Below are 19,930 nucleotides of genomic sequence, written 5' to 3'. Positions count from 1 at the left end.
TTAATGCTGGGTGGATTTGTGTGTGAGTGTGTGTGTGTGTGTGTGTGTGTGTGTAAGTTTTAGGCATCTCTGATATGCGTAAATGCAGGTGGTTCCTAATTTAACTTAGTCTTCCCATTAATACACATAATACCTGACACTTAAAATACAATAGGAGAGGTGTATTGCATTGGGCAGAAAATTTTAAATCATACAGATTTGATTACAACAAAGGAGTTCTTCAAATAGAAATGAGTGGAAAATGTGACCTACCTTTACAGAAGGCAGCTATAGCTGTTGAAATAAACAACAAAAGGAAACAAATTGCCTGCTATTGCAAGAGATACAGGCAGTTTCCTTACACTATTCTCTATCAGCTCAGGAAGCAATGTTGTGTACCTGGCCTAGATATAACACGCTTGTAGAAGTCTTATAGATTGAGGCTAGTCATAACCTACACTATCTGCCAGCACTCCCCAAAGAATTTGAGTAAATGAAAACAAGAAATAGAGATTTTACATTATTTTCTCAAGGTCACAAATACAATGACAGGTTTGGAACAAAGAACCAATGGAGCCTGGCATCACAGTCTGTGCTCTCAAGCATCATTCCATACTGCCTCTCATTCTCAAAGGAGAGGACAACTCTCTGATATTTATGCATTGATTGTTTATTTCAGGAACCAGGACCAGTTAAGAACTTTATGACATTTTTAAGTAAGACATATCTACCTAAGTTTTATATTGTCTATATCTCTGTGTCAAACATCGTTCTTAACGTGTATACATTTGCTGAATTCTTACCTTCTTTTTTCCTTTTGCATGCCTTTACCTGCCACATAGCTCCGATATCAATATTGGAAAGCACAGATCTCTTTTGTAAGATATTGCTTTTTCACAGTAAGAGTAGCAAAAGGTGTGGTGAAGTCCTTCAAAGTGCTCCAGTTCATGTTATGTTTCAAGACCGATAAGCACCGTCATTTCCCAATTGCAGATTTGAAACTGAGAAGTATCTCCTATAACGAAGTTGAAGAAGCTCCTAGAAGTGAAGTGGTTTGGCTACCTATTTCAAGGGTCCAGAGGCTCAGAAAGTTTTTCGTGTCTTGGCACAGCATGTAAACTTCTGTGCATATTTCAGGCGAGAGAAAGTAAAAGAACTTGATAGAAATTCTGAGAAATAGTCCCGAGACTCTAGCATTAGTCAAAAATTCTTGAGAAATGCATTGGTGAAACAGGAAAGTGACATCTACTTCAAATACTATCAGAATCAGCACTGTGTCATAATTGGCTCTGTGGCTTAGGTGGTGAAAGCGCCTGTCTAGTAAACAGGAGATCCTGGGTTCGAATCCCAGCGGGGCCTTAGGAGGCAATGTTTTAAATATGACAAGTACAAATTGGAATTAACTGGAGTTGATATGCGTTGAAGTCCTAGGAGGAGAGAGGACAGCATTAGTCCCCTTGCTTACAAAATAAATATAATATCAACAACTCTCCCAAGAGCGTTGAAAGGTGCTAAAAACCCACAATACTTGCCCTGAAATCATGAGATGAAGATTAGAATTGCCTAGAGTGATTGCTTCTTGGTCTTTCCTTTACCTTTTAGATCAGGTGTCAGACATTGCCAGTTCGGTTTTGTGTGACCTCTTCAATTATTTTTGCCTCCTAGAACTTTTAACACAACGGAGACGTTCGTTTTTCTTGATTGATTCATTGAATGGTCAACCTCTCCCCTCAGATCCCCCCAGTTTTGCGCCCGATAACTTTTTGGCACATTGAATAGCGCCTTAGAGCCATGCTTCTCAAAATTTTGTGAGCACATGAATGACCTGGTATGGTCCATTACAGTGAGGATTTTAGATTACTACATCTGCAACAGGGCCTGAAAGTCACCATTTCTACAGTCTCCCAGATGAGTGACATCTACATTACTGTTACGTGGACCATACAGTGTGAGGCAAGGCTACTGAATTAGTGATCTAGTTTCAATGGGTGTGCTTTCAATTTCTGCACTTTCATATGTTTACAGCTATTTTCCACACCCATTACTTAATCTGGAGTTGTTTTCACTCATTTGCCTTTAGTCAAATCTAATCCAAAACAAATAAAAAACAAGAAAAAAATTCTAATATAAATTAGAGTAGTGTAAACCAAGTAGTGTTATAACCGTTTCCTCTTTTTTTGTTTTTAGTTTATTTTTACTGGAGTGTAGTTGCTTTACAATGTTGTGTCTGTTTCCGCTGTACAGCAAACTGAATCAGTTATACGTACACATATATCCCCTCTTTTTCAGATTTCCTTCCCACTTAGGTCACCACAAGCATTGAGTAGAGTTCCCTGTGCTATATGGTAGGTTCTCATTAGTTATCTCTTTTATACATAGTCGTGTATATATGTCAATCCCAATCTCCCAATTCATCTCACTCCCCCTTCCCACCTTGGTATCCATAACTTTGCTCCCTACATCTTTGTCTCTATTTCTGCCTTGCAAGTAAGTTCATCTGTACCGGAAAATGAACGACCATTTACCTCTGTGGTTTCATTTGGCAATTTTAAAAGTAATTAACTGATTTCATGCAAACTTATTATAATACTCAGTGCATGTGCCCTTTGCTACCTCAGGCTTGCATACTTTTTCAGGACATCTGGTAGGGTCAGGATTGGCCACGTTGGGGGCTACTCATTACTTGCTTAACAATAAACTTCTAATCAAATTATTGGAAAATAATAAATCATCATTTATGCTGCCAACTCGATATCAGGGGAAAAAAGGACTCCAATCTTGCTAGCTGGGAAATACTGTCTCTCTTCTCTGTTTCCTGCAGCCTTGTGACCAATCCAAGTGTGAGTTGCTGAGAGCAGGAGTTTTCAGCTTTGCTCTTTGTCAGACGTGCTGATGCAGAGCTGTCCTATCACGAATTTCTCACAGAGAATTCGAGGAAAGACCATGGTTTTGCTGCCGAGCACCTTCCTGATCCTTGAGGTAAAAGCTGGGAAGTGGACAAATACAGTGACGAAGGGCAGGTGAAGTGAGGAGAAAAATAAAGTATAGGCTAGTGCGTCAGCTGTTGCACAGATTGACATGGCTCGAAGCACAGGCGTTCCAGGGCAGTGTGAGTGACACTGGATAAGAAGTTGACTGACGACTCCCACCTCAACCTACTCGGCACAAAGTCCGGTCCCATGAATTCCCAAACACTACTCCTTTCGTCACTCCCTCCTGGGGCACAGCCCACCCCGCCCCGCTCAGCAGTCTCCTCCAGACAAGCATGCCCTCTCGGTAGTTTGGGGGTCTTCAGGGCTCTGTGTGTTATGTCCTGGGTCCTACGATGAGCAAGAGAGATGGAAATGAAAGTCACAGGGTACTATCGGGTAGTTCCTTGTAATCACATGCCCTAGGAGCCTGAGGTTACCCTGCCTGATGTTGGGGAAGGAATTTGGACTCTGCTTTTGAGTTACGTTTGGTTATGAGTCGTAGAGTTCCTATATTCTTGTTTTAGCACGTTTTTCAAAAGGAGGGAAAGCAAGGTGAGTGAGTGAAAATATACTAAAAGAGAAATACTCAAAATTATTAGACTTGGGGAGCACCAAAGAAATGCCGTTTTATTGGACTTGTAAAATGCGAAGTGCGTGCGACGTTTCCGTGGTGTAGTGGTCAGCACGTTCGCCTTACACGCGAAAGGTCCCCGGTTCGAAACCGGGCGGAAACAGCACTCTGCCTAGGCTTTTGACACTTTACCCACAAGTGCAACTACTTCCTTACTACCTTGCTGCCCTCTCTAAGGTGCCCGACCTCAAAACAAAGGGCTTCCAACCTATCCTCACGGCAGCAGTGCTCAGACCTACATCTTGTTAAAGTACTTAAACTGTATTTTCACGTATCTGTAGGTTCCTCAGACTCCAACACCTTTTACAATGTGTGAATTATGAGTATGTCCTTCCAGTCTGTGCCTAGTGTTTTTCTCTCCTAATGGACTTTTGAGGAAAAACGTGTTCAGTTTTGGGGGGGATACAGTGTAGCAATCTTTCTTGTATGCTTAGTCCTTATTATGTCCTGTCTAACATATAGTTGCTCATCTCAAAGGCGTGGAGTATTTTGCTAAATTTTCTTCAACAGACCTTACTGTTTTCACTTTCACTGTATAGGCAAATGATTTGAAATGCAAGCAAATGGCCACGAAGCAGCTGAGGTGTGCTTACCGCAATTAGAATTGAATAAGTGAATGAATGCCATCAGACAAACAAGGATGTAAAACAAACAAACGAAAAACAAAAGGTGATGCTTCCAGATGTCTTCCATCTCTGGCATTTTCTTTTTTCCTTGCCAGAAACATTTTCAGAAACCTTCAGTATAAAATTTGTGTGTGGAGAAGGTGGAAAGGAATGGAGGAGAGGGCGGAGGAAATGAATCAGAAACGTTTCCCGTCCCCAGAAACTACACGGGGATTTCGTGTCCGGCAGAGGCCGTTGCTTAACCTCACTGTCCTTTCCTTTTTCTCCTAGTTCCCGGGGTCCGCGTTCGTACCCCCGTCAATACCCTCAGGGACTCGGTCTGCAGCCCGCCTTGATCCGGGTCTCTCTGCTCAGGTGCTTCCACAACGCGGTCAAGGCCAAGCCGCCCCTTCTCCGGAAGCCCAGGCTGCGCGCCGGGATCCGTAGGCCGACTCGCCTGAGCCACCCAGGCTTGCCTGCGAGGGGTGGCCGCTCGCTGCCGCGAGTTGTCCTTTGGGCGCAGAGACCTGTCGCTTGCGTGGGTTCAAAAGGCAGTTGCCTTGTAGGCACAGAACAGTCCCGGCCGGGCTCGGAAAGGGGTGAGGGTGGGTTTACCGGCGTGTGTGTTTAGAGACAAGTCTGTGGGACAGACGTACGCGGAATGGGGCGCGGGGGCCCTCGCAGGCAGGGTACCGAGGCCGGCAGGGGCTCCTCTCGGACGCTTCAGGGGCTCGGCATCCCGCTCAACTCAAGGTGCGTGCCCGGCGGGCGGAGATGGCCCGCGTTGCCACCAGGAAGCCCGCCTCTTCCCGGAGTCAGGACCATGAACAGCGCACTCTGGATTTGCCGGGCTGTGTGAGGGATTTCTCAGAAGCGAGAAAGGACAGGGGGAAATGTCCTGATAGTATATTGAGCTGGTGGTGTGTGTGTTTTAGGCACCGATTTTCTTATTTACAAAAACACATGAAGTACCGCATACAGTATTTCTACTTGATGGTTATGGAAGAAATGTTCACATATTAAGATATGGGGAAGTCATTATGGCTTACATATGATTTAACTAAAACTTAACCCTGACTAGAACAGCCTGTTTTTCGACCTATTAAACATACCTTTTACATCTGCTTTAACCATTAAAAAAAACCCAAAAACCATACCATTACATCTGCTTTAACCATTTAACTTTTACCATTACCAGAAGTAAAAATGTCTGTTGTAAAGATGGAGATTAAACGCCTGCCTTCCTGGGACGCCAGTGCCAGTAGTACTTCCTCTCTACAGGGACCCTGGCTCTTGTCCCTCGTGGACTAAGGGGAGTCACATGATCTGAATGCCTGGGAGTTTTCTCAAATGTTTGGGGGGATTTTAGCTGGCTTTTGCTTAGATTAGGTCAGACTAGATCTCAGATTCTGTGAACTTTGAGAGGACAAAAGTATGACAGACAGAAAGCAGTGTTTCTAAAAGAGTTGCCTATGACCTAAACATCTGATGGCTATTTTATTATGTGGCCCTGAAGATTATGGCCTGAAATCCTCTCCATGGCCACTCCTATGTCTTCAGCTTCATTTCGTACCTCACTGCCCCCTCTCTCCCAACCACACTGTCCTACTTGCAAGCAGTTCCTCTTATTTCCCAGGGATGTGTGCACATATTATTCGTTCTACCTCAAATACTTCTCTATACCTAGTGAACATCTCCTCAACCTTGAAACTTGACCTCCACCATTACTCCTTCAGATAAAACTTTCTAAGTAAATCTTCACATTTCTGTTAGCACTGTACACCTCTCTTTCATGGCAAAAGCCAGTTTGGTGAAAGATGGCAAAGCTGGGATGAGAAAGCATTGCATTCTGGATTCCAAGTTTGTGCCGTCAAGAACATTACCATACCGTGTCTCTCTCTCAACATCCAAGATCCTTCTCTCGAGGCAGTTTTACATTTTGAGGCGTCTCTTTTGCCCAATTTGAAAACTAAAATAAACATACAACCAAATTGTCTAAAAAGAGCATGTCTGTCTGTTTGAAATGTATGTGGTATTAAATCAGTTCCTAACTTCCCACATTCTGTGTCAAATTTGATTTCTGGAATGTGTGTACCTTTACTGAATGACTGAATTCTTGCCTCTTTTTGCCTTTACCGTTGACTTTTGCATGCTTTTATCCGATGCATGGTTCATCACAGAATTTGCCCATGATTCTCCCTCTTAGTGAGGCTTACTCTTTTAACAGTAAGAGGAAAAGATGTGATTCTTACAGCCGAATGCATTTCCAAACCAAATAAATGTGCACTACTTTATAACACTTAATTAAAGAGAATACAGGGCAGTCATTAGTCATCCGCGCACACATCCTCAGGGTCCAATAGAAGTACATAAGAATATATGACGCGGGTGGAAGCATGGCAGATCAACAGATTGATTGCAAAAATTAGCAAAGAGCACTCGCAGGCGAAAACTTGCTTTCAGGGAATGACATGCTTGCTATCACGTATGGAATGTTCTAAGGGTTACAATTCTTATGATTTTAAATATAGAAATTGAAAACAACGTTGTATTCTGTACACTCACCGCAAATTACATGAATCTGTCGGAGTCAAAGGTTTTGCGGTTATTTCTACCCTCATTCCGGAACCAGCGACTTCGGAGGTCTCATTTAATTAAACAGGCATACTTAAGCGCTTGTTTCGCGGGGGGGCCAGTGGCGCAATGGATAACGCGTCTGACTACGGATCAGAAGAGTCTAGGTTCGACTCCTGGCTGGCTCGGAGCCCTTTTGACACCCAATCGCCTTGCAATCGACACGCCGACCAGTTCTTCAAACTTTCTCGGATCACAATGACGTGCTGGGAAAAGCTCCCTCACCTTGCTTCTTGTTGCCCCGCAGGGCAATCAATCCCGCCTCTTGCGCAACTCGGAAGGACCCTTCAAAGGCGATCACAGGAACGTTCACAATCTAACGTTTTCTGGTTTCAATCTCATACCGCAAATATGGAGAAAGGATCACACAGAGACACCTATACACAGATTCAAATCAAAGAGGTTTTAAGAAAACAGAAGAGGAGGAGGAAGAACAAGAAGAAAGCAAGAAACAATGTGGATCTACGAGCGTCTTCACCAATATTAGCCTCACTGGTTTACCCCTCAACCCCTTCCGAATAGAAAGACAAGAGGCTTTGACTGAGGCAATGGTAAATCCAGAAAGGCCGGGCTTGTGCGGACCGGATATCGGAGCTGGTCCTGACCACCACGCACTCAAGATTCCAGGCCGCAGCTTGCTTCCCAGCACCGCGATTTCCAGAAGAGCGCTGGTTCGACAGTTCCAAAACGAGGGGGTAAGGTGAGTGACGTGTTGAAATTTTTTCTTTTTCTTTTCTTTAAGTAACCTGAGCTTTCTACGTCTCAGCTAGAGACGGGTAACCACCTTGGGTGGTAAGGAGTAAAAGTGACCGTGGCCAGTACGGGGATCGAACCCGCGACCTTGGCGTTATTAGCACCACGCTCTAACCAACTGAGCTAACCGGCCGCGACACCACACAGCCTTTCGCTTAAAACTTTTAACCACCATTTCCCGCAGTACCTCTTCGGGCAAAGACAAACGTTTACTTTTCACGGTCCTCGGATACCTAGCTGCTCCATGTGTAACCCACCAAAGATCTGCTGTGCCCTCTACACAGAAAGCCAGACTCGGACAGCAGCCCTTTGTCCAAAAGGAAGCCTTGGGTTGCACGGCGCCAAGCAAGGGACTGCGAGACAAGTCTCACGTCCACTCCGCCTTCGTCTTTGAGATACGGGTGTTTTTAAAGGGGGGTGGGGGTGGGGAACAAAGAAGCTGGCATTGACCACCGACTTCTGACATTTCGGATTCATTGCTTCAGGAGTCAGGATGCTTCCGGTTTACCATTCTCTGGCCAGGTGGTCCACGGCTCGGGGATCTCTTAGCTCAACTTGCCCTGCAGAAACAAACTGACGTTGGACGTTAGTGATGATATCTATAACAGCAATTTTACTACATTAACGATGTTATCAACAACAGCAATTTTAGTCTGACTCTGGTTGATTAGTGCTCAATTGGCACAGAATTGAGGTCAGAGGGGACAAGAAAGGACGGCCTGGCAGACCAGTGGGCATTTCCCCCTCTCCGTCGTCCCTCGGTTTCTGTCGGTCAAACACTGCCCCGGCACAGAATGGGCAGCTGCCAGAGTTCAAGGGCACCGAATCCCGGTTACTTTTCTGCGATCATGTTCTGGCACCTAAGAGATGGTGATCACAGAACTTCCTAAGGTCACATAACCCACATAGGACAAAATCGAGCAATTTTCAGAAATCTACTGTACCCGGACGCTGCCTAAAATGTCTGTCCTGCCTTTGGAAAGGAATTCTTCGCTTAAGGGTAGTATTTGCCTGGTGTGACTCATTGACTTTAGTATTATTGGTTTTAATACAAAAGCGCAGTAACCCCGATCATTTCCTGGAAGAGAGAAGCAATTCAACGTGGCCGAACCTGGGCTAGCCAGAAAGTCTCTTCTCTCTTAGACACACCAGCGGGGGTGGGGGGAAATAAGCACAAGCAAAGGAAGCGCAGTTTCCGTAGTGTAGTGGTTATCACGTTCGCCTCACACGCGAAAGGTCCCCGGTTCGAAACCAGGCGGAAACATCTCACCTCTCCGGAGTTTGCTTTTTGAAGCATCCTCCTGAACCTCTCAGGAACCTTCCGAGAAACCAGGTAGGCGGCTGGTTACGAACGGCTCCCGAACGCCAACCAAGTCTCACCCGGAAACCTGGGGGACTCCGCGAGCATCGACAATCGGACCCGTCGGAATATCCTTCAGACACCATATTCCGTCTTGTATGACAGAGCCTGCACTCACTCCTAGTTCAGGGGCTGACTGCCAGCCATTTACACAACAGCACACACTTCCATGGATTCCCCCGGCCGTTGGCCGCAGCTTCCTCCAAAAACGTCGGCTTCCTCTTTCACGTCCAGGAATACGACTGAAAACCAGTGTGCCTTCTTTCCCTTTGGTTTTCTATCAAGAGAAAGCGTCTCATTCTGTTGATTAAGGGTGGAAAGCAACAACAATAACCAAATTCTCCTGAGAGAAGCTACACTTGGAACTTAACCTTTTAAAGGGGTTGGGGGTTGGGGGCGGGGAGGGAGAGAGGGCGCAAGAGGAACGAAAGAAGAGAAGAACGCCCGGGTCTTCGGTGGCCGGTTAGCTCAGTTGGTTAGAGCGTGGTGCTAATAACGCCGAGGTCGCGGGTTCGACCCCCGTACTGGCCACTTCTTTCGGTCACCGCTGCAGGGACTCTCACCTGCTAATTCTTCTCAGAGGAAACTTCTTGCTTCTTAACCTACACACGAATGCGAGGAGTGTAGAGTCCTCTCTATAATAACACGTTCCAAATCCACCTCCCCCGCATACCCTTTATCCACTCCTTAGCCAACTCGGCTCTCGTCCTACCACAACGTGAACATTCTTCCCGGCAGGCAGTGTTCTCTTTCCTCCGGGACCAGTGGCTGAGGACAGAGAGACGTGCAGGGCCAGAGGGCACAAGAGTGGCAGCTCGACCTAACACGAAAACTGGGCGGGAAAAGGTGGAAAAGATTACTCGCAACCTTTTGTTACAAGCTTATTCGCTTTTAAATTCTCTTTCCAAAGTAGTTGCGCAATCAACGTCCTGTCTCAAATCCTCAAGAGATACAAAGTAAAGAGGCGTTCTTCAAAGGTCGTTCTTTCCACGTCTCTGACGACTCGAGATTGCCCTGTGAGGAAGGACCTCGCCAGGTGGACTGGTTCAGGATACTTCCTGTTCCCTCCATGTCGGCAGCACTTTGAACATTTTGAGCGAGAAACACAAAACACAGACTTCTCTTTTCTTTTCTTTTCTTTTCTTTTAAGGACAGGAATCGAATCTGGATTCCTCAGACAGACGTGCATCTCATATCGTTGCTTCTGACTTGAAAGGACAGTTCAGTATCATGGTAACTTCTCTGATCTTTGTGGGAAGTCCTTCCCCAGACTTGTACAGTTTCCCTACCTGCGTGCGCTGACCAGTGCTAAGCTCCACGTGGAGTGCTTTCTGGAGGTTTCTCTTCTCACGGCTCTCTCCTTTCCGGTACTCTGTCCTGCCAGCTCTAGCTGCCTTGGTCTCCTGGACTATCCGCCCCGTCACTTCAACTCAGGGAATTCACCAGCCTCCGCCTGGGTTCCTGTTGCATGCGCTGGGGCCTGGAAACTCTCTCAAGGCAGTAAGGACTAGGGTGCCGTCCTAGATCTCACCTCATTCCCAGCAAAATCGCTCATTCCTTTTTTTCTGTCAGGGAGTACCATCCTTCTTTGCCTGATGTTTGGTGTCTTGAAAACTGTTTCGTCTCTTTTGTCAGGTTTTGCTTCTTTCAAGCAGGAGGGTGTATCTGATCCTTGAGATTTCGTCTTAGCTGGAAACAGGACTTTCTGCCCTTTGGAGGACGAAGGGGGAAAGCTGAGGCCTCTTCGGTGTGTGCTGCGGGTTGCAGGCTCCGGGGGAGCAGAGAGGGGCGGGCTGGTTAGTGCAGCGGCCTGTCTCAGGGCAGTTGGCATTGCCTTTCTGGGAAACGTGGGGCCTCATGTTGCGTGTGGCAAGCAGTGTGCACAGGTATTGCACTGGGCCTCCAGGCTCCAACTGGGCCAACCTGTCTGGAGGGCTCAGGCTACAAGGCCTCAGCGCCGGTCAGATGGTCTCCTCTGGTGTGTGAGTGTGATGTGTGTGTGTGTTGGGGGCCGGTGGCGGGGCGGGGGGGGGGTTTGGGTCAGGGCTGTTTGCGGGAGAGGAGGGCTCTTGTGTGAGAGCAGGGCTGAGTCCAGGAGTGCTGAGGGGCCGAGGCCGCCAAAACGGGCATTCGGATCTCTGTCCGGCTGGCGGGCTGAAGGTGGGAGTTTTCTGATGAGGGGGTGGGAGCCTTGGAGGGCGTGGGATCCGGGCGCTCTTTCCTTACCGCCGCCCCGCTGTCGCCCGCGGGGCATCGGAACACCTACGTGCTCCGTCAGCGCCTCCCCGTGGGTGAATTCCGGTCGTCCTCTCGGTGGCCTGGTGATGACTGCCACTTAGCACAGCCTCAGAGGCTGAGATTGGATGAATCAGTGGGACCCGCCCAGCACCTGAGTCCACCGGGATGACCCCGCTCCGTCCTTCCTTCCCTTGCTGCCTCTAGTCCCCTTTCTTTCTCTCTCTCTCCCCACACACACGCCCGTCTCTCCTTTCCATTAGGTTACTACTTCTCTGTGGTACCCTTTTCCCAATACTTTATTGAAGTATATTTTTAAATGAAAAGAGTTTATGTGTAGTTTGAGCTGATAAACTTTACCGATGTATCCTACTCCCATGTGACCACCACCCAGCTGGAGACTGAGAACATTCCCATTAGTCCAGAAAATCGCCTTATGCCCCCTTACCAGTCAACATTGCATCCTGCAAGCTAATCGCTGTCTGATTTCTAGCACCAGACAGTTTGCCTGCTCTTGAACTTCATAGAAGTGGAATCATACAGCATATCCTATTGTGAGGCATTTTGGGGGTCCAGCATGATATTTTTGAGAGTGATCTGAGTCCTTACACGTGCAATGTCACAGAACTTTGTTCCTCTTATTGCTGGGAAGTTTATTCTTTCGATTCTATAGACAAACCAAAATGTATCTGCATATACGCGGACACATGACACAGCTCATGATGTTCATAGTGGGAAAAAAGGAGCTCAGGGGGACGGCCTGTCAGCAGAGTGGCGCAGCGGGAGCGTGCTGGGCCCATAACCCAGAGGTCGATGGATCGAAACCATCCTCTGCTAAGCGTCCTTCTTCTAACGCCCGGTTCTTTTCTCCTGGATCGCAGGCACAACATAGCATGAAGAAATCTCGTCAACTTACAGATGCACCTTCTTCTTCGACCACCTCTAGAATCCATTGCCAGCCCCTACCTAATCGTTGTAAACCAGTTAGCGTTTTCCTTTCCCCTCCTTTTCCTTTCCTTTCCTTTTCTTTTCTTTTTTTCTTTTTTCTTTTGCCGGTTGGGAGGGGGGGACGGAGGTGGGGAACAATCCATCCTCCTCACTCATTTCAAAAGAGAGGCGAATCTCTAGCCCTTCTCACTCGAGAATAGTTAAAAAATTTACCGTTCGTTTCCAATGGATCAGTATTATTTCTTCCAGGAAATAAAATACACACTTCACTCCAGTTAGGGTTTTATATTTTCTTTACACTCGAAAGAAAAACATTTTTTCCTGATTTCTGCCCGATGACTATGTTGCATTTTTACTTGGGCGCGAGTCTCCTACCCTTTGTCGCCTCTTTTTTCGCTCCTATGCATGATTTATCAAATTTAGATCAAGTTAATGTGAATGTTTTGTGAATCCTTTTTGAAAGCAATACATGTTGCAATTACCATGAAGACACCATTCGCGTGCACTCTATGGGGAAAACAGAAGCAAAGGAGTTAAATGTGAAATGGCAGGAGAAAATGAAATGAATGTGTTAAAATAAAAAGATCTGTGCATCACTATCTAACTGTCAAGCTCAGGGGGGAAAAACACACACATGGACGTCTTAGGAAAAAATTTTTTTTCCGTTTTTTGAGGAAAACTTTTTAGTGAAAGTACTCTTTAATGAGTCCTTACATTATGACAAGGAAGTATAAATTCCTCCAAACAGGAAGCACCCTAAATAATGAGAATTTTAAAAAATCAAACGGAAAAATAGAAATAAGGTGAAGATGGGGGTAGAGGGACCTGTTCTCTTCCTTTACCTGTTGCTTTGAAGGTGTTCTTATTTGGGCGTCCACTAAACCAACACTCTTCAACTTATTTTGCCTGCTTACCCTCTAAATTGTTCAGAGGAGGGAATAGCCAGGTTCTGACCAAAACTCTGGGTCCTTTGGCTCTGCAACTTGTGCCACCATGTGATGGAAGGGAGGGTTTACGCCTTCAAGACACCTTTCCTATGGGTCCCCAAGAGGTCGAGGCCACATCACTTCCATGTGTGAGATGTGATGAGATAAGCAGTAAATCACGCTCTAAGAGTAGAGAGCAATTGCTCTCAGCCAGCCAAGCAAGAACACTCGAGTATCTGGGAAGGACATGAAATACCTGACCAAAGCGAGTGGGAGGTGGGAGGAAATGAAGCAGGAAACTTGTGCGATGCACAATTCTTTTGTCAAGATACATAAAGGAACACCTGTCACAATCTCCACCCATGGAAAGGTCGACGAGGGTGGGATTCGAACCCACGCGTGCAGAGCACAATGGATTAGCAGTCCATCGCCTTAACCACTCGGCCACCTCGTCCCACAGTCAAAAAATACTTTTGAATTCTTTTTTAAAGTCTTGCTTTTGGCAAAACCTTACATTTTAATCTTTCTGTACAGTATCATTCTTCAAAGTGCAGTCATTTTAAGAGAATTTTCACACAGAACCAGTTCTTTCCCCCTTCCTCCTGGGAGCCTTTCACACTTTGATAATCTTTTAACCTGCTCGTGTCTCCAGCCTTAATTGTCATCCTTCCTCAGTACTCGCATTGCCTTCCAGTCAAGGTAAACTTTTTTCTATTCTCCCCAAGCTCCATAATCTTCTTATTCTTCACCGGTGACACTCTAGTCCCCACCTCTGCCCTCACTTCACCTGTCTTCATTCTCTACACGTTCCTCAGATCTCAGTTTGGGCCTTACAGCTCTCCTCCCCGTCTCCCTCCTCTCCCCCTTCCCTTCCGCTTCCCCCCCTACCCTCATCCTCCGTCGAAAAGCCCTTCGTACTGAGGTTTTATAGTTGAAAAAATTTCGAGAATATGTTCTCTCTCACAAACATATTCTCATTCCATTTCTGCCACAGCATTTTATCCTAATACTATGTATTTCTATGCTCAATTACCCAATCATGTCACTATGCAATAGAAAGTATTTATTTACATTAACTGAAATCTAAATTTCAGTTATTTCCAGTGACTATAAATCTGTGTTTAAGTGGGTTTTTTTTTCTGACTTGAATTACCTTCACATTTAGTAAGAACATTCAGTAAAAGATACTAATAGCTAATTTTGACAAGGAAGTTGTTATATATGTAAAGTAGAACTGCATTGGTAAGACATCTTTTAGTGAAAAGGCAGGGAATATTTTCTCCCATCAGTTCATGCATTTGTGGATGAAAACTTCTTATGGCTGGAGTAAGAAGAATTCGGTGAAAATTAGCAAAAAGACCATTAGTTTTGAATACGTGTGTGGCTTACAAAAGGTGCTTTTATGATTATTTAAGGTGCATTATTCAAAGTAGAATCTTCAATACATTTCCACTGTTCATCTAAATTTAACAAAGGGTGGCAATAAGTAGGAGTGATAGTGAGCAGGGGTCTAGTAACTACATAAAAATTATTTTTCCAAAATATGGATTTCTATTTGAGAGAGTCAAGGGAATAATTTTTTTATGAGTCTGAATAAGTGTAAAAATATTAAAGCACTAACTTTCTGTGATATATATGTATGTTCCCTTTCGTTAAAACTGTAGTGTTCGTAGTTGGAAGTAGATGAAGAATTTGTCACTTTCTCCTCTGTGAAATTGTGTAAAATACACAAAGGAGACGCAGCCCTGTGTCTTGTTTACAGGTGAGACTTTGGAGACACCAATATTCCTATTTGTTTTTTCTTGTCAACAGGAAATATTTTTACCCCTGAAGTAACGTGCCACAGTAAAATGTTGTATAAAAAGTAATACAATGGCATGATTTGCAAGGGAATGTGAAAGTAGAATCCGTTCACATCCATCGAGAGCCAGCGCGCGATCAGGAAGGTACAGTTTATGAAAATGTTTCACTGTCTCCTACTGGATCTGGCTATCTCCAGAGTAGCAACGCTGTAGCTGAGTTGCTCTGGGGCACAGTGCTCTCGCTTTTTCCATCTTCCTTAAACACTAGAGCTGAGTTTTCCTGTTCACATTTCTTTTCTCCTCGCCTCTTCCATCCCGGGCTCTCTCCAAAACTAAACGACCCCAGCAATTCCTAGGACGACCACTTTTTCCGAATAGGCAGAAGAGGATCCGAGCTCTCGGCCAGACCAGGAACCGCAGAGAAAGCCGAGGAGCAGCGCGCCCAGCAAAGTCCTCAGGGAACCCTCGCTAGGAAATGTCGGGGTCCCGTGGAGTAAACTCCGCCGTCACCAGGGACGAAGTCTATAATTCAGTTCATTTGCCCGCTTTTCCAGAACAAGAAAATTTCCTGGTGCAAACGCCAAAAGCAGCGCGTGCAGCATTCCTGCTTCATTTCCTCCCACCTCCCACTCGCTTTGGTCAGGTATTTCATGTCCTTCCCAGATACTCGAGTGTTCTTGCTTGGCTGGCTGAGAGCAATTGCTCTCTACTCTTAGAGCGTGATTTACTGCTTATCTCATCACATCTCACACATGGAAGTGATGTGGCCTCGACCTCTTGGGGACCCATAGGAAAGGTGTCTTGAAGGCGTAAACCCTCCCTTCCATCACATGGTGGCACAAGTTGCAGAGCCAAAGGACCCAGAGTTTTGGTCAGAACCTGGCTATTCCCTCCTCTGAACAATTTAGAGGGTAAGCAGGCAAAATAAGTTGAAGAGTGTTGGTTTAGTGGACGCCCAAATAAGAACACCTTCAAAGCAACAGGTAAAGGAAGAGAACAGGTCCCTCTACCCCCATCTTCACCTTATTTCTATTTTTCCGTTTGATTTTTTAAAATTCTCATTATTTAGGGTGCTTCCTGTTTGGAGGAATTTATACTTCCTTGTCATAATGTAAGGACTCATTAAAGAGTACTTTCACTAAAAAGTTTTCCTCAAAAAACGGAAAAAAAATTTTTTCCTAAGACGTCCATGTGTGTGTTTTTCCCCCCTGAGCTTGACAGTTAGATAGTGATGCACAGATCTTTTTATTTTAACACATTCATTTCATTTTCTCCTGCCATTTCACATTTAACTCCTTTGCTTCTGTTTTCCCCATAGAGTGCACGCGAATGGTGTCTTCATGGTAATTGCAACATGTATTGCTTTCAAAAAGGATTCACAAAACATTCACATTAACTTGATCTAAATTTGATAAATCATGCATAGGAGCGAAAAAAGAGGCGACAAAGGGTAGGAGACTCGCGCCCAAGTAAAAATGCAACATAGTCATCGGGCAGAAATCAGGAAAAAATGTTTTTCTTTCGAGTGTAAAGAAAATATAAAACCCTAACTGGAGTGAAGTGTGTATTTTATTTCCTGGAAGAAATAATACTGATCCATTGGAAACGAACGGTAAATTTTTTAACTATTCTCGAGTGAGAAGGGCTAGAGATTCGCCTCTCTTTTGAAATGAGTGAGGAGGATGGATTGTTCCCCACCTCCGTCCCCCCCTCCCAACCGGCAAAAGAAAAAAGAAAAAAAGAAAAGAAAAGGAAAGGAAAGGAAAAGGAGGGGAAAGGAAAACGCTAACTGGTTTACAACGATTAGGTAGGGGCTGGCAATGGATTCTAGAGGTGGTCGAAGAAGAAGGTGCATCTGTAAGTTGACGAGATTTCTTCATGCTATGTTGTGCCTGCGATCCAGGAGAAAAGAACCGGGCGTTAGAAGAAGGACGCTTAGCAGAGGATGGTTTCGATCCATCGACCTCTGGGTTATGGGCCCAGCACGCTCCCGCTGCGCCACTCTGCTGACAGGCCGTCCCCCTGAGCTCCTTTTTTCCCACTATGAACATCATGAGCTGTGTCATGTGTCCGCGTATATGCAGATACATTTTGGTTTGTCTATAGAATCGAAAGAATAAACTTCCCAGCAATAAGAGGAACAAAGTTCTGTGACATTGCACGTGTAAGGACTCAGATCACTCTCAAAAATATCATGCTGGACCCCCAAAATGCCTCACAATAGGATATGCTGTATGATTCCACTTCTATGAAGTTCAAGAGCAGGCAAACTGTCTGGTGCTAGAAATCAGACAGCGATTAGCTTGCAGGATGCAATGTTGACTGGTAAGGGGGCATAAGGCGATTTTCTGGACTAATGGGAATGTTCTCAGTCTCCAGCTGGGTGGTGGTCACATGGGAGTAGGATACATCGGTAAAGTTTATCAGCTCAAACTACACATAAACTCTTTTCATTTAAAAATATACTTCAATAAAGTATTGGGAAAAGGGTACCACAGAGAAGTAGTAACCTAATGGAAAGGAGAGACGGGCGTGTGTGTGGGGAGAGAGAGAGAAAGAAAGGGGACTAGAGGCAGCAAGGGAAGGAAGGACGGAGCGGGGTCATCCCGGTGGACTCAGGTGCTGGGCGGGTCCCACTGATTCATCCAATCTCAGCCTCTGAGGCTGTGCTAAGTGGCAGTCATCACCAGGCCACCGAGAGGACGACCGGAATTCACCCACGGGGAGGCGCTGACGGAGCACGTAGGTGTTCCGATGCCCCGCGGGCGACAGCGGGGCGGCGGTAAGGAAAGAGCGCCCGGATCCCACGCCCTCCAAGGCTCCCACCCCCTCATCAGAAAACTCCCACCTTCAGCCCGCCAGCCGGACAGAGATCCGAATGCCCGTTTTGGCGGCCTCGGCCCCTCAGCACTCCTGGACTCAGCCCTGCTCTCACACAAGAGCCCTCCTCTCCCGCAAACAGCCCTGACCCAAACCCCCCCCCCGCCCCGCCACCGGCCCCCAACACACACACACATCACACTCACACACCAGAGGAGACCATCTGACCGGCGCTGAGGCCTTGTAGCCTGAGCCCTCCAGACAGGTTGGCCCAGTTGGAGCCTGGAGGCCCAGTGCAATACCTGTGCACACTGCTTGCCACACGCAACATGAGGCCCCACGTTTCCCAGAAAGGCAATGCCAACTGCCCTGAGACAGGCCGCTGCACTAACCAGCCCGCCCCTCTCTGCTCCCCCGGAGCCTGCAACCCGCAGCACACACCGAAGAGGCCTCAGCTTTCCCCCTTCGTCCTCCAAAGGGCAGAAAGTCCTGTTTCCAGCTAAGACGAAATCTCAAGGATCAGATACACCCTCCTGCTTGAAAGAAGCAAAACCTGACAAAAGAGACGAAACAGTTTTCAAGACACCAAACATCAGGCAAAGAAGGATGGTACTCCCTGACAGAAAAAAAGGAATGAGCGATTTTGCTGGGAATGAGGTGAGATCTAGGACGGCACCCTAGTCCTTACTGCCTTGAGAGAGTTTCCAGGCCCCAGCGCATGCAACAGGAACCCAGGCGGAGGCTGGTGAATTCCCTGAGTTGAAGTGACGGGGCGGATAGTCCAGGAGACCAAGGCAGCTAGAGCTGGCAGGACAGAGTACCGGAAAGGAGAGAGCCGTGAGAAGAGAAACCTCCAGAAAGCACTCCACGTGGAGCTTAGCACTGGTCAGCGCACGCAGGTAGGGAAACTGTACAAGTCTGGGGAAGGACTTCCCACAAAGATCAGAGAAGTTACCATGATACTGAACTGTCCTTTCAAGTCAGAAGCAACGATATGAGATGCACGTCTGTCTGAGGAATCCAGATTCGATTCCTGTCCTTAAAAGAAAAGAAAAGAAAAGAAAAGAGAAGTCTGTGTTTTGTGTTTCTCGCTCAAAATGTTCAAAGTGCTGCCGACATGGAGGGAACAGGAAGTATCCTGAACCAGTCCACCTGGCGAGGTCCTTCCTCACAGGGCAATCTCGAGTCGTCAGAGACGTGGAAAGAACGACCTTTGAAGAACGCCTCTTTACTTTGTATCTCTTGAGGATTTGAGACAGGACGTTGATTGCGCAACTACTTTGGAAAGAGAATTTAAAAGCGAATAAGCTTGTAACAAAAGGTTGCGAGTAATCTTTTCCACCTTTTCCCGCCCAGTTTTCGTGTTAGGTCGAGCTGCCACTCTTGTGCCCTCTGGCCCTGCACGTCTCTCTGTCCTCAGCCACTGGTCCCGGAGGAAAGAGAACACTGCCTGCCGGGAAGAATGTTCACGTTGTGGTAGGACGAGAGCCGAGTTGGCTAAGGAGTGGATAAAGGGTATGCGGGGGAGGTGGATTTGGAACGTGTTATTATAGAGAGGACTCTACACTCCTCGCATTCGTGTGTAGGTTAAGAAGCAAGAAGTTTCCTCTGAGAAGAATTAGCAGGTGAGAGTCCCTGCAGCGGTGACCGAAAGAAGTGGCCAGTACGGGGGTCGAACCCGCGACCTCGGCGTTATTAGCACCACGCTCTAACCAACTGAGCTAACCGGCCACCGAAGACCCGGGCGTTCTTCTCTTCTTTCGTTCCTCTTGCGCCCTCTCTCCCTCCCCGCCCCCAACCCCCAACCCCTTTAAAAGGTTAAGTTCCAAGTGTAGCTTCTCTCAGGAGAATTTGGTTATTGTTGTTGCTTTCCACCCTTAATCAACAGAATGAGACGCTTTCTCTTGATAGAAAACCAAAGGGAAAGAAGGCACACTGGTTTTCAGTCGTATTCCTGGACGTGAAAGAGGAAGCCGACGTTTTTGGAGGAAGCTGCGGCCAACGGCCGGGGGAATCCATGGAAGTGTGTGCTGTTGTGTAAATGGCTGGCAGTCAGCCCCTGAACTAGGAGTGAGTGCAGGCTCTGTCATACAAGACGGAATATGGTGTCTGAAGGATATTCCGACGGGTCCGATTGTCGATGCTCGCGGAGTCCCCCAGGTTTCCGGGTGAGACTTGGTTGGCGTTCGGGAGCCGTTCGTAACCAGCCGCCTACCTGGTTTCTCGGAAGGTTCCTGAGAGGTTCAGGAGGATGCTTCAAAAAGC

General features: G+C 46.5%; 10 non-coding genes across 10 annotated transcripts; 6 read left to right on the top strand and 4 right to left on the bottom strand.

Moving 5' to 3' along the window:
- Positions 1 to 1,264: 1,264 nt before the first annotated feature.
- TRNAT-AGU (transfer RNA threonine (anticodon AGU)) lies at positions 1,265 to 1,338 on the top strand. The gene has a single exon. It is a non-coding gene; the product is annotated as a tRNA-Thr (tRNA).
- A 2,274-nt stretch (positions 1,339 to 3,612) lies between these two features.
- On the top strand, positions 3,613 to 3,685 carry TRNAV-UAC (transfer RNA valine (anticodon UAC)). Its single transcript has one exon. It is a non-coding gene; the product is annotated as a tRNA-Val (tRNA).
- A 3,191-nt stretch (positions 3,686 to 6,876) lies between these two features.
- TRNAR-ACG (transfer RNA arginine (anticodon ACG)) lies at positions 6,877 to 6,949 on the top strand. Its single transcript has one exon. It is a non-coding gene; the product is annotated as a tRNA-Arg (tRNA).
- Positions 6,950 to 7,633: 684 nt separating this feature from the next.
- TRNAI-AAU (transfer RNA isoleucine (anticodon AAU)) lies at positions 7,634 to 7,707 on the bottom strand. The gene has a single exon. It is a non-coding gene; the product is annotated as a tRNA-Ile (tRNA).
- A 1,058-nt stretch (positions 7,708 to 8,765) lies between these two features.
- On the top strand, positions 8,766 to 8,838 carry TRNAV-CAC (transfer RNA valine (anticodon CAC)). Its single transcript has one exon. It is a non-coding gene; the product is annotated as a tRNA-Val (tRNA).
- Positions 8,839 to 9,391: 553 nt separating this feature from the next.
- On the top strand, positions 9,392 to 9,465 carry TRNAI-AAU (transfer RNA isoleucine (anticodon AAU)). The gene has a single exon. It is a non-coding gene; the product is annotated as a tRNA-Ile (tRNA).
- Positions 9,466 to 11,934: 2,469 nt separating this feature from the next.
- Positions 11,935 to 12,006, top strand: TRNAM-CAU (transfer RNA methionine (anticodon CAU)). Its single transcript has one exon. It is a non-coding gene; the product is annotated as a tRNA-Met (tRNA).
- A 1,409-nt stretch (positions 12,007 to 13,415) lies between these two features.
- Positions 13,416 to 13,497, bottom strand: TRNAS-GCU (transfer RNA serine (anticodon GCU)). The gene has a single exon. It is a non-coding gene; the product is annotated as a tRNA-Ser (tRNA).
- A 3,284-nt stretch (positions 13,498 to 16,781) lies between these two features.
- Positions 16,782 to 16,853, bottom strand: TRNAM-CAU (transfer RNA methionine (anticodon CAU)). Its single transcript has one exon. It is a non-coding gene; the product is annotated as a tRNA-Met (tRNA).
- Positions 16,854 to 19,322: 2,469 nt separating this feature from the next.
- On the bottom strand, positions 19,323 to 19,396 carry TRNAI-AAU (transfer RNA isoleucine (anticodon AAU)). Its single transcript has one exon. It is a non-coding gene; the product is annotated as a tRNA-Ile (tRNA).
- Between the last annotated feature and the right edge of the window lie 534 nt (positions 19,397 to 19,930).

The sequence above is a fragment of the Eschrichtius robustus genome, chromosome 12 (assembly GCF_028021215.1).
Source record: "Eschrichtius robustus isolate mEscRob2 chromosome 12, mEscRob2.pri, whole genome shotgun sequence".
Lineage (NCBI taxonomy): Eukaryota > Metazoa > Chordata > Mammalia > Artiodactyla > Eschrichtiidae > Eschrichtius > Eschrichtius robustus.
Note: the sequence above shows the minus strand (reverse complement) of the source record. Positions and strands in the feature narration are given on the sequence as shown.